Source organism: Silene latifolia, chromosome 8, assembly GCF_048544455.1.
Source record: "Silene latifolia isolate original U9 population chromosome 8, ASM4854445v1, whole genome shotgun sequence".
NCBI lineage: Eukaryota > Viridiplantae > Streptophyta > Magnoliopsida > Caryophyllales > Caryophyllaceae > Silene > Silene latifolia.
In genome coordinates this window covers 49,194,042-49,206,878 of record NC_133533.1, presented here as the reverse complement: position 1 = coordinate 49,206,878, position 12,837 = coordinate 49,194,042, and the positions used below count along the sequence as shown (strand labels likewise).

Genomic DNA, 12,837 nt, shown 5'->3' with positions numbered 1-12,837 from the left:
GCTTTTGTTGTGGGTTTTGACTTTGATAGCCCGGTGGGGAATTATACTTTTGTTGTTGTGGAATGTAAGCATTTTGTTGTTGTGGTTGGGGTTGAGGTTGAGGGTTAAGCACATTATTACTTCTATAAGACATATTCGGGTGAAATCTTGAATTCGGGATATAAATATTTGAAAATGTACCCGGTGGATATGAATTTTGTCTAAAAGTTTGATAAGCGCATACCTCTTCTATAGTAGCTTGGCAATGAGCGGTATAATGACCCGCACCTCCGCAACCTTCACACGCAATGATTTGGCTAGTAGAGGAAACGACATTGAGTTGTTGAAGAGAATCTCTAGCATCTCTTTCCGCCAATTGTTGTTGGAGTAAGGCAATTTGAGCTAATAAGACGGGATTGTCGGAGGATTCTTCTTTACCTTTGAGTGGTACACTTCGGGAATTGACATATTGCGCGTCATGGATTGACATAGATTCGATTTTGGCATGAGCAATATCGGTGTCAATTTGATCAAACCGCCCATTGTTGGCGGAATCAAGAATCCTTCGGGACTCGGCACAATATCCGTTGTAGAATGTTATAGCTAGGAATCAAGCATCCAACCCATGATGTGGGCATTTTCTTTGTAACTCCTTGTACCTTTCCCAAGCCTCATATAAGCTCTCAAGAGCTTGTTGACGGAACCGGTGATTTGGCTCCTTAAGGTTTGAGTTTTCTCCGGTGGAAAAAACTTTTGATAGAACGCAAGAGCCAATGTCTCCCAATTTGTGATTCCCATAGCGGTGCGATCAATGCTATTAATACATAGCTTTTCCTTGTCCTTCAAAGAGAAAGGGAAAAGTATTTCCCTAATTTGGGCTTGAGTGACGCCTGTTTGCCGAATCATGGAGCAATAATCGCAAAAGTTTTACACACGCAAATTAGGACCCTCCAAAGGACTTCCCCCAAATTTCTTCCTCTCCACAAGGCTAATGAAAGCTGGCTTGATCTCGAATTCCGGCACAGTAATTTTAGTAGTTGTAATACCGGCCGGAAGCATAGCCGCGGTGGGCTTGGAATGATTGGAAAGTTTCACCATCTTTTTTGTTGGAGATGGTGGTGGTGGTGGAGATGATGAACTAGAAACCTCCTCCTCTTCAAGAGCTTTAAGATCGTCGAAGTAAAACTTTCTAGCACTTTTAACTTGCACGGGAGAAGCGACTTCTTTCACTTCTTTCCAAAAACGTCGTCTTCTCCGAAAGGTTTTCTCGGGCTCGGAATCCGGTGAAAGAAAATCTCTCCACTACAAGAAGACCTGGGCATAAGACAACAATCTCTAGAAAATGATAAGTAACAGTCTTAAGGAACAAGTGTTCCTTAAGACAAAAGAAAACAAGATAAAAATCAACAAATTTAAACGCAACAAAACGTGTTCCCCGACAATGGCGCCAAAATTTGATAGGCTAAGTCGCATACCTAACAAAGATAATTTCCCTAGACACAAATTAATGTAGTAATAGGGTCGAACACAAGGAGACGGGAATTGCGGTATGAAATGCTATGAAAAGATTTCTATCAAGGTCGATTACATTTGGTTTGGTTTGTTGATTGGTTTGATGATTAGCATATAAAATGATATAACAATATATGATTAAAGGAGTTTAGGAGATTCGGGTCACACATACAATTATAAAAATATATAAGTTCATGTTAAACTCGGAAATAATAACATTGTCAATTGTTTAGGCTTAAAGACACCCACTTCACGATATTAGTGTCAACCATAGACCGGGTCCTAGAGAAACTCTCGTTTATGACTAGGTCGTCCTACTACACATGCTTAGTCTAATCCGATTCTGTGCCTCTCGACTTATAGAACGAATTAACAAACTTAATCAATGAATAAGGCCTTTAAACAAAGATTAAACATGACGATACAAACATGTGATAAAAACATTTAGACAATATTATATCAACCTAATTTATCATTTTATATATATTAGTTATTACATGGCTTCCCTAGTCCCTAGACTAAGGGAATTTAGCTACTCATATTGAAATGTAAACTACAAACTATGTTGTATGAAATACTAGACATGATTATGGAAATGATATAAACTAAATAGTGAATCATAAAATGTAAGGACAAACTATGTGAATAACTAAAGTAATGATAAAATTATATGATAACTAAAATAGAAATGTAAACTAATAAACTAGAATTAAAATTACCGAAATAGAAATGGAACTTGAATGAGAAACTTGCAAGGAAGAACATATGAGAACCAAAAGCTTGAATATAGGGAGAACCAAATGTTTAACAACCAAATACTTAACAATATTAAAACTACAGATGAAAACTAAGAGAGAATTTTGTGCTTAAGGCTAATAGAGAGTGAAATAGTGTATGAAGATGTATGAAAAAGATATCTTACAATGACGGATTAAGGCCTCTATTTATAGTAAAATAGGGGCATAACGTAAAATTCCAACAGGGGGTCAACCCCGATCGGGGGAGTGGGTTTCCGGTTACACTTCTTCATCTCTTAATTAAATGCTCCAAGGAATCCCATGCAACGTCATTAAGCCTCCTTAATTACCCAGTTAAATGTGATATTTAGCATCCAAAGAGTATCCTAAGAATGCTAATTGACTTGGTATTTGGATTACTTTTTGGGCTTGACTTTCATTACTTTGTTTTGGGCTCCAATGGTCATCATGCTTGCCCACTTAGCTTAGTGAACTTGGTGCTTTCTAATGTGATAGGAAAAATAAACCTCTAAATGCTTAGATTCATACAAAATGTGATAAAATACAAGCAACATACCTAGAACACAATATTAGCTCACAAATATACTAATTTAAATATGATATGCAATAAAAACCGAGCTAAAATGAGGGATAAAAGTATATATAAAATGAACACATCAACCTATGACCGTACCACTTCTCTATTACCATAGTACTGTCGTATGGCAAACAATAGTACCACCGTAACGCTGCTCCACGGCGACTCTTACGTCGCCGACGGACGACCGTCGAACCACACCGGCGACACTTGGCCATAAACCACCACCAATAAACCCAACATGTGATACAAATTAGCCCTTTTTTATTTAGGTATAAACCTTACTTAAAAAGGAATAAAATTGTAAAATAACGTCAGTTAAATCATTAACAAACGAATTAAATACCCGATCTTCATTCGAATAATGGTTCATAACTGAAGAATTTTAAGGAAGTTGAATAAGGTTAAAGTTTAACAATTGGAGAAGGTAAAGAAGAGATAGAGAGAATGAGGAAAGGTACGTCTGTCAAGTTGCACGTGTCCGAGTTTCGAATTTCGTATGATGGTGATGTTATCTCGAATTCGGTATAACTGTGATGTAGTCTTGAGTTTCGCTGCTTTTAATTTGTTTGGGTTATTTTCATGAGATTGCCTGTTGTTGCTTTACTTAGTGCCATCCTTGGATGAGCTTTTGAGTAGTACGAGGGAAAAGAATGTTTTTTTTTTTTGGTACACACAAGGGGAAAAAAGTGTAGTCATCTTTTCTATGAACAAGATATCCCAGCTTGGCGAATGTTTTTTTTGTGTGTGTGTGTGGGGGGGGGGGGGGGTAGAATGAGGTATACTTGATATTGGACACTAATAGTGGTGATTTTGAAGATCGTATAAAAAAACAGAACAAGCCCCTTAAAATTATTCTCCGACAATGAAACATATCACATAGTTTAATGGTGAAATTAGGCCTTTTATGCTTTAATGGTAGAACACCCCCCCAATACACACACACACACACACACTCACACACAACTTTGACAAAAAGTGAAATTCAACCTCGATTTTTAATTTTCACTTAAAACTCAACAAAAATTCATTTTACATTTATATTATACAACTAATATTACATTAAAATTATTAGTTTTAAATTTACTTATTTATATAAAATTAATTATCCACCTAAAATATAATTGTTACAATTGAAACTTAAAGGGCATAATGATATATGATTTATTTAGACCATTTCCCCTCTTTATTTTCGTGATTTTTGCCCCCATTTGACACGGTTTTAGCTCCGATTCGCTTACTTTTTACCCCTTTATTCCATGTGCTCCCATATTGTGAATTCTCATCTCATCTTGTAAGAAATAGGCCAAGAAAGAGGCAAGACGGAATAAGGAGTAAGCACGGACGATAACTTGTGTTAGCATGAGAAGAAGAAGAAGAAGAAGAAGAAGAAGAAGAAGAAGAAGAAGAAGAAGAAGAAGAAGAAGAAGAAGTGTTCTCTGCCGGCAGGCCGACAGCCGACCAACAGGCAGGGAACCCCTCCCATGACTTAGCCACTTTTGAAGAGAAGAAAAGAATGCAAATTGAAGGGATTCTCGCTGTCGGTTGGCGGACCGGCAGCCGGTCAACCGGCACGCACCTCCTACACTTGTGAAGAAACGAAGAAAAGACAAGTAAGAAAGGTTCTTTGCCGGTAGACCGGTAGCCGGTCCACCGGCACGCACCTCCTACACTTGTGAAGAAACTAAGAAAAGGCAACTAAGAAGGATTCCCTGCCGGCAGGCCGGCAGCCGGCTAACCGGCAGGGAACAACCTCAGATGAATTATTTACATTTGGCCTTGAAGAACTGGTTGTCGGCAGGCACGCCGGCAGCCGGTGGACCGGCACAGGAGCCTCAGACGCAAATGGGCTTTCTTTCCTTTCTCTTAAGACCTAATTCAAGGGGATACTATAAATACTCCGTCACGAATTCCCCTTGAGGGATATAACCCTAGATCTAAAACTTTCCCCTAATTTATACAATCTTTCCTTAATCAAAGTATTAATATTTCCTTAATAAATATTAATTATTTAGTAAAATTAGCTTAGTAATAGTTAATATCAATTGTTTACATTTAGTTATTGGGTTGTATTTTGAAGATATTGAAGTATTTCTTCCTTAATTCAATCAAAGTTGCAATCTTTCCTAATTGTTGGTATAATTCTCTTCTTTATTTGCTTTCTTTATTCAATAATTTACATTTCCTTTTATTACTTAGTAATTGTTCATCTTTATAAAATGTTTGTTCCCATGTTTGTTTGCTTTTGTTCAATTGTTTACATTTGTTTTCCAAGCATGTGTGAGTAGTCACCCACTAGGGTTTAGGGGGAACCTAAGTGGAGGTTTAAGTTAATAAAATGCGTTGTTAATATGTGTTTTTGGGTGATAATATTAGTGTTTATAATCATGCATATAAGGTGTTTGTTGAAATGTGTGTATGAGAGTTCATGCTTTTCTACAAAGTTTGCTTAGCTTCCTCTTGAATGAGAGTTTATGTGGTTACTTGATAGCATGATTATGATGAGATAGGATGCTTAATGAAGATTTCGTGTCCGTCTTAAGATGAGTCTAAGAAATTAGCTCATTTTCTTCACTAACAATTACCCGGAAACCTTTTGACACCCATTGTTAACTTACCTTGCTTAGGGGAACCCGACTTCTCTAGTTCCTAAATCAATTATTTGCACATCTCATTAATTGCATGCTTTAGTTTAAAATTAGTTGCTAGTATTCAATCAATCTCCCTCTTTATTTGACTAGACTAAGACCCAATCAAATTATCGTGTAAGCCTCCGCCATCCTTGAGACCGACACCTTAATTTTACTACTTAATTTGGGTACTTTATAATTTTTTTTAATAGTAGGAATGATGACTAAACTCTTTACTCATCAAATGGCGCCGTTGTCGGGGATGGTGTTAGGTTATATTTAGTTTGTTAAAGGTCTTAGCTTTAGTCTTAACTCACTTTCTTGTTTGCTTTAGTAGTTGTGTGCTTCATTGTAGAGTGTGTGATTTTTGCCTTCCCCTAGTGTGTAAAAACACTAGGATAACGATTTATCGAGTGCATGCCTAGGAGGAACCATCAAGCTTTGCTCTTTAACTCCGACCCCGAGAGGCTCTTTCGAACCTTGAGGACAAGGACTCTTGCAAGAGTTAGGAACTCTCCTCAAGCAACCATAGACCAACCAAACTCACCCACTCTACCAATCATTGAAACCACAACCCAACTACAACCAAACGACACAATTGAGACTCCAATAGAAAATCTTTTTCACGACTTCCAAAGTTCAACTCAACCTCAATCACCACCCCCTCAAATACCAAGTTCACCACCACCAATGTCTTTACGTGACCATAACCGGCCCGACCATAATGATGCTTTTAACCCAATTAACTTTGGTCCCTTGGCTCCGAACAATTTTGAAAGGCACCCCACCCAAGTGGGCTCAATAGAAAAGGATTGTTTTAGTGGGAATGCCGATGAGGATGCTCATGCCCATCTTAGAAGATTTAAGAGCAAAGTGGGCATTATGAAGCGAAACGGAGTGTCCGAGGAAACTTTGAGGTTGATGTTGTTCCCATTCTCTCTAACGGGGAAGGCGGATCGTTGGTTGAATGTTCACCCACCGGACATATTTACCTTGTGGGATGCTTTAGCCAAGGCATTCCTTGCAAAGTATTACCCGACATCCAAGACCGCCATGCTCTGGAATGAAATTCATACTTTCCAACAAGAAGAAGGAGAGTCCCTAGGTGAGGCATGGGATAGCTACCAAGATCTCATTGCTAGTTGTCCTCACCACGGGATTCCGGCTTGGTACATTACTCAAACCTTCTTTTAAACTTTGCTACCTAGAACCAAGGACATGGTGAACGCCTCTGCGGGAGGGGGATTCGATCATTTGGGTGATGATGAGGGAACCTGCTTGTCATTAAAAAGATGGTCGACTCGGAAGCCAACTATGGTACAAGAGGCAACATGCTTAGAAGGAATGGCCGGTATCCGAAGGAAAATTCCACTAATTCGAATGTCGAAACCAATGCCAAGCTTGACTTACTCACCAAGCAACTTGAGAAATTGCAACGGAATCAAGTTCATCAAGCTACCACCTCCCATGGTCCACCCATGGAGGAGGTTGTTCAAGTTTCATCTTGTGAGCTATGTGGGGGAAATGGTCACACTTTTGACATGTGTGCCAATAACTATAATGTGGGATATGAGGAAAATGTCCAAGATGTTAATGCCTTCCAAAGCTATAACAACAATACAAGACCACCATGACCACCCTACAATAATCCCAATGTTTATAACCCAAACACCAACTTTAATCATCCGGGTTTGAAGAATCACCGAAATTTTAGCTACAAGAGCACCAATGTCCAAAACTCACAACACCTCCAACCACAAACGCCCAACACCAATCCACCTGGGTTTTTCCCAACTTAGAGGTGGATATCCTAATCAAAGAAACAACACCAGAAATCAAAACCAAAACTTTGGGAACCAACCTCAAGGTTACCAAGATTTGGGGGGGCAACCAAAGCAATCAAGGGTTCTATCAAGGGAACCAAATCAATCAAGCTAATCAAGGGTTTGGGCAAGGGTTTGCTCAAGGCTTTCAAGAACAAGGTCAAAGACCAAACTTCAACAACAATGGCCCTAGAGGGAATTATCAAGGGGGACAAAATTTCAACAACAATCAAGGCCCCAACACCCGGAATAAATATGGGTTCCCTTTACCCATAGCCAACCAACCTTATCAAGAACCCATATGTGACACCCCCCAAAGTGAACTTATGAGAGTGATGAAGAACATGCAAATGCAACATAGAAAATACTTGGCTAATTTACGAAGGCTACTCAATAAGAAAATGCTTACCAAAGACTTGCTCACCAAAAGGAAATGAGGGAAATGGAGGCCCGATTGGCCGATCATGCTCTTGCTAACCCCCATAGACCACCCGGTGGCTTGCTAGCTCAAGGGCAAAGCTCCAAGGACACTTCTACTAGCCACCAAGCATATGCGTTGGTCTTGAGAAGTGGAATAGAGCTTGAAGATCCCTACAAGCATCTTGAGATAGTGGTTGGTGTGGATCCCAAGAGAAAGAGGATGGAAATGAATGGTGGAAGGGAGAGCCCACCGATGACACCATCGGCTCGGATGAGTGAATCTAAGAAAGGAAAGAAAGTTTGTGAATAACCTTCAAGTGAGAAAATACAAGTAGAAAGGGAAGTTGACGGTTTGGTTGAGAATTTACCTTATAAGAAAGAAGGGGGGGAAGATGCTACCGAGGAGGTGCTCCTACAACCCACCACTAAGGTAACAAATAATTCGAACCCTCCAAAGGTACTCTCCGGTTTTCAACTTGCTACACATATTCCTTACCCCTCAAAAGCCATAAAGAGTAGGGAAAACTTCAAGTATGCCAAGTTTTGTGACATGCTTGAGAAACTTGAAGTAACCTTACCCTTTACCGAAGTGATTTTGAACATGCCAACTTACAAAAAAACTTTAAAGGATATCTTGACTAAGAAAAGAGTCTTGGTTGACCAAGAAATAGTGGCAATGGAAGAGGCATGTAGTGCTCATATCCTTAACAAAATTCCTACTAAACTTGGTGACCCGGGAAGCTTTTCAATTCCTTGTATAGTTGGTGGTGTTCCTATATCAAGAGCACTTTGTGACTTGGGAGCAAATGTGAGTGTTATTCCTCTAAACGTTGCAAGGAAAATTGGCATTCATAATCTTGCACCTACTACCATGACCCTCTAATTAGCGGATAGGTCCGTCAAGCGCCCTTTGGGGGTGCTTGAAGACATACCCATCAAAGTTAGGAAGTATTTAATCCCGGCTGAATCTGTTGTCCTTAACATTTTGGAGGATAGCCACACCCCTATTATCCTAGGTAGTCCATTCTTGGCTACCAGAGGAGTACTTATTGATGTGAGAAATGGGCGGCTAACCTTCCAGATTGAAGGTGATAATGTCGAATTTAATCTTCAAATTTGATGAAAGGCCTCAAAGTTGAAAGAGTAAATACTATTGAAGTGATTGATGAAGTAGTTGAATCGGTGGCTCGAGAAGAGTCGGAGATGGAAGAGGTCTTTCAAATCTCCCTACATGATGAGGAAATGAAAGAAGACCATGAGGTCGATGATGAACTTTTGAAGAAGGTGGAGGGACTTCTCCCTCCAAAGATACAACTCAAACCTCTACCTCCCTCACTCAAGTATGTCTTTCTTGGTGAGGGAGAGTCTTATCCCGTGATAATCAATGTCAACCATAGTGTGGCTCAAGAACAAAAACTTTTGAAAGTCTTGAAAGCTCACAAAAGCTCACTAGGGTATAACATTGATGATATCAAGGGACTAAGTCCAAACTTGTGCATGCATAGGATCGTGTTAGAGGAGAGAAGTCAATCTAAAGTTGATGGTCTAAGGCGAATAAACCCCAAGATGGCCGTTGTGAAAAATGAGGTCTTAAAATTGCTTGAAGCGGGGATTATTTACCAAATCACCGATAGTAAGTGGGTGAGTCCCGTCGATGTAGTACCCAAGAAAGGTAGGGTGACTATGGTGGAACAAGAGGATAAGACTCACATACCTACTCGTCCGGTGACCGAGTGGCAGATGTGCATTGATTATAGAAAGCTAAATGCCACCACCGTCAAAGACCATTTCCCTATCCCCTTAATCGATCAAATGTTAGAAAGGCTTGCGGGGCATGCTTACTATTGTTTTCTTGATGGATACTCCGGATTTTTCCAAATCCCAATCCATCCAGAGGACCAAGAGAAAACAACATTTACATGCCCCATTGGAGTTTATGCTTACCGGAGAATGCCATTTGGGTTGTGTAGTGCACCCGACACCTTTCAAAGGTGTATGATGGCCATTTTCTCGGATTTTCTTGAAAAGAGCATGTAAGTCTTCATGGATGACTTTAGTGTCCATGGAGACTCCTTTAACCATGGACTTTTTAATTTAACAAATGTTTTAAAGAGATGTGAAGAGCACAATTTAGCTTTAAATTGGGAAAAATGTCATTTTATGGTTGAAGAAGGAATTGTGCTCGGTCACATTATCTCCAAGAGGGGCAATGAGGTTGATGGAGCCAAAGTGGCAGTTGATGAGTCATAATTATATACATATTTATGCCTCCCCTTAGTTACTTTTGATACGGTTTTCATGCTAATATATATTAATTACATGCCTTTTATGTTAGTACAATAATACTTCCGCTATTTGATGTTTAATGCAGGAATGATGCATTTGAGGAGCAAAAGAATGAAATGGGCATCGCGGAGTAGGCATGAATAAATACACGAAGCATGGCACGGGAATCCGTAAGAATAAAGGAAGAGAAGTTAAGAAGACAACACGAAGAAAGGAGCAGAAGTAGAGTGATTCTTTGATCAACTGAGTATGGGCTCGATCGAGGAAGAGGTGACTCGATCGAGTAGCTCAAGGCTCGATCGAGGAACCATTATTATCTATAATTTCCGCAATTTTACTTAAGTCGGTTACGTTTTATTATAAATACCTAATATCGTACCCTAGTTTATTTACGTCTTATTTTCCGTAGTTTCGTAGAACCTGTAATACCACTCAAATTTCTAACCTTGTTTACTTTTCTTTTATAAAACTTGAACTTCGGGACGAAGTTACTTTTAAGGAGGGAAGATTGTAATATCCTAATATTTTGAAAGGTAACAAAATTTTTATTTAATATTTCTAGGTTTTAATAAATATTCTAATTATTGAAATTCTCACTTGATTAAACCCCTTACTTTGAAAGTGTAGTTTGCTTAATTGGCTTTGGATCTTCTTCCATATGGCACATACCTATTTAAACTCTTATTCACTTTGATCTCTTTATAACCCTACCTAGTGTTATCAATACTATATATTAATTCCAGAAACCAAGGGAATTCAATGTAATTAAAGAAAGTTATACAAATTAAAGACCGCCATGCTCTGGAATGAAATTCATACTTTCCAACAAGAAGAAGGAGAGTCCCTAGGTGAGGCATGGGATAGCTACCAAGATCTCATTGCTAGTTGTCCTCACCACGGGATTCCGGCTTGGTACATTACTCAAACCTTCTTTTAAACTTTGCTACCTAGAACCAAGGACATGGTGAACGCCTCTGCGGGAGGGGGATTCGATCATTTGGGTGATGATGAGGGCACTGCTGTCATTAAAAAGATGGTCGACTCGGAAGCCAACTATGGTACAAGAGGCAACATGCTTAGAAGGAATGGCCGGTATCCGAAGGAAAATTCCACTAATTCGAATGTCGAAACCAATGCCAAGCTTGACTTACTCACCAAGCAACTTGAGAAATTGCAATGGAATCAAGTTCATCAAGCTACCACCTCCCATAGTCCACCCATGGAGGAGGTTGTTCAAGTTTCATCTTGTGAGCTATGTGGGGGAAATGGTCACACTTTTGACATGTGTGCCAATAACTATAATGTGGGATATGAGGAAAATGTCCAAGATGTTAATGCCTTCCAAAGCTATAACAACAATACAAGACCACCACGACCACCCTACAATAATCCCAGTGTTTATAACCCAAACACCAACTTCTATCATCCGGGTTTGAAGAATCACCGAAATTTTAGCTACAAGAGCACCAATGTCCAAAACTCACAACACCTCCAACCACAAACGCCCAACACCAATCCACCTGGGTTTTTCCCAACTTAGAGGTGGATATCCTAATCAAAGAAACAACACCAGAAATCAAAACCAAAACTTTGGGAACCAACCTCAAGGTTACCAAGATTTGGGGGGGCAACCAAAGCAATCAAGGGTTCTATCAAGGGAACCAAATCAATCAAGCTAATCAAGGGTTTGGGCAAGGGTTTGCTCAAGGCTTTCAAGAACAAGGTCAAAGACCAAACTTCAACAACAATGGCCCTAGAGGGAATTATCAAGGGGGACAAAATTTCAACAACAATCAAGGCCCCAACACCCGGAATAAATATGGGTTCCCTTTACCCATAGCCAACCAACCTTATCAAGAACCCATATGTGACACCCCCCAAAGTGAACTTATGAGAGTGATGAAGAACATGCAAATGCAACATAGAAAATACTTGGCTAATTTATGAAGGCTACTCAATAAGAAAATGCTTACCAAAGACTTGCTCACCAAAAGGAAATGAGGGAAATGGAGGCCCGATTGGCCGATAATGCTCTTGCTAACCCCCATAGACCACCCGGTGGCTTGCTAGCTCAAGGGCAAAGCTCCAAGGACACTTCTACTAGCCACCAAGCATATGCGTTGGTCTTGAGAAGTGGAATAGAGCTTGAAGATCCCTACAAGCATCTTGAGATAGTGGTTGGTGTGGATCCCAAGAGAAAGAGGATGGAAATGAATGGTGGAAGGGAGAGCCCACCGATGACACCATCGGCTCGGATGAGTGAATCTAAGAAAGGAAAGAAAGTTTGTGAATAACCTTCAAGTGAGAAAATACAAGTAGAAAGGGAAGTTGACGGTTTGGTTGAGAATTTACCTTATAAGAAAGAAGGGGGGGAAGATGCTACCGAGGAGGTGCTCCTACAACCCACCACTAAGGTAACAAATAATTCGAACCCTCCAAAGGTACTCTCCGGTTTTCAACTTGCTACACATATTCCTTACCCCTCAAAAGCCATAAAGAGTAGGGAAAACTTCAAGTATGCCAAGTTTTGTGACATGCTTGAGAAACTTGAAGTAACCTTACCCTTTACCGAAGTGATTTTGAACATGCCAACTTACAAAAAAATTTTAAAGGATATCTTGACTAAGAAAAGAGTCTTGGTTGACCAAGAAATAGTGGCAATGGAAGAGGCATGTAGTGCTCATATCCTTAACAAAATTCCTACTAAACTTGGTGACCCGGGAAGCTTTTCAATTCCTTGTATAGTTGGTGGTGTTCCTATATCAAGAGCACTTTGTGACTTGGGAGCAAATGTGAGTGTTATTCCTCTAAACGTTGCAAGGAAAATTGGCATTCATAATCTTGCACCTACT

At 39.7% G+C, this 12,837-nt stretch overlaps 3 non-coding genes across 3 annotated transcripts; 1 reads left to right on the top strand and 2 right to left on the bottom strand.

Annotated features, from left to right (window-relative positions):
• Positions 1-599: 599 nt before the first annotated feature.
• Positions 600-706, top strand: LOC141597714 (small nucleolar RNA R71). Its single transcript, XR_012522934.1, has one exon. It is a non-coding gene; the product is annotated as a small nucleolar RNA R71 (small nucleolar RNA).
• A 5,803-nt stretch (positions 707-6,509) lies between these two features.
• On the bottom strand, positions 6,510-6,616 carry LOC141597817 (small nucleolar RNA R71). The gene has a single exon (XR_012523031.1). It is a non-coding gene; the product is annotated as a small nucleolar RNA R71 (small nucleolar RNA).
• Positions 6,617-10,781: 4,165 nt separating this feature from the next.
• LOC141597816 (small nucleolar RNA R71) lies at positions 10,782-10,888 on the bottom strand. The gene has a single exon (XR_012523030.1). It is a non-coding gene; the product is annotated as a small nucleolar RNA R71 (small nucleolar RNA).
• Positions 10,889-12,837: the final 1,949 nt, after the last annotated feature.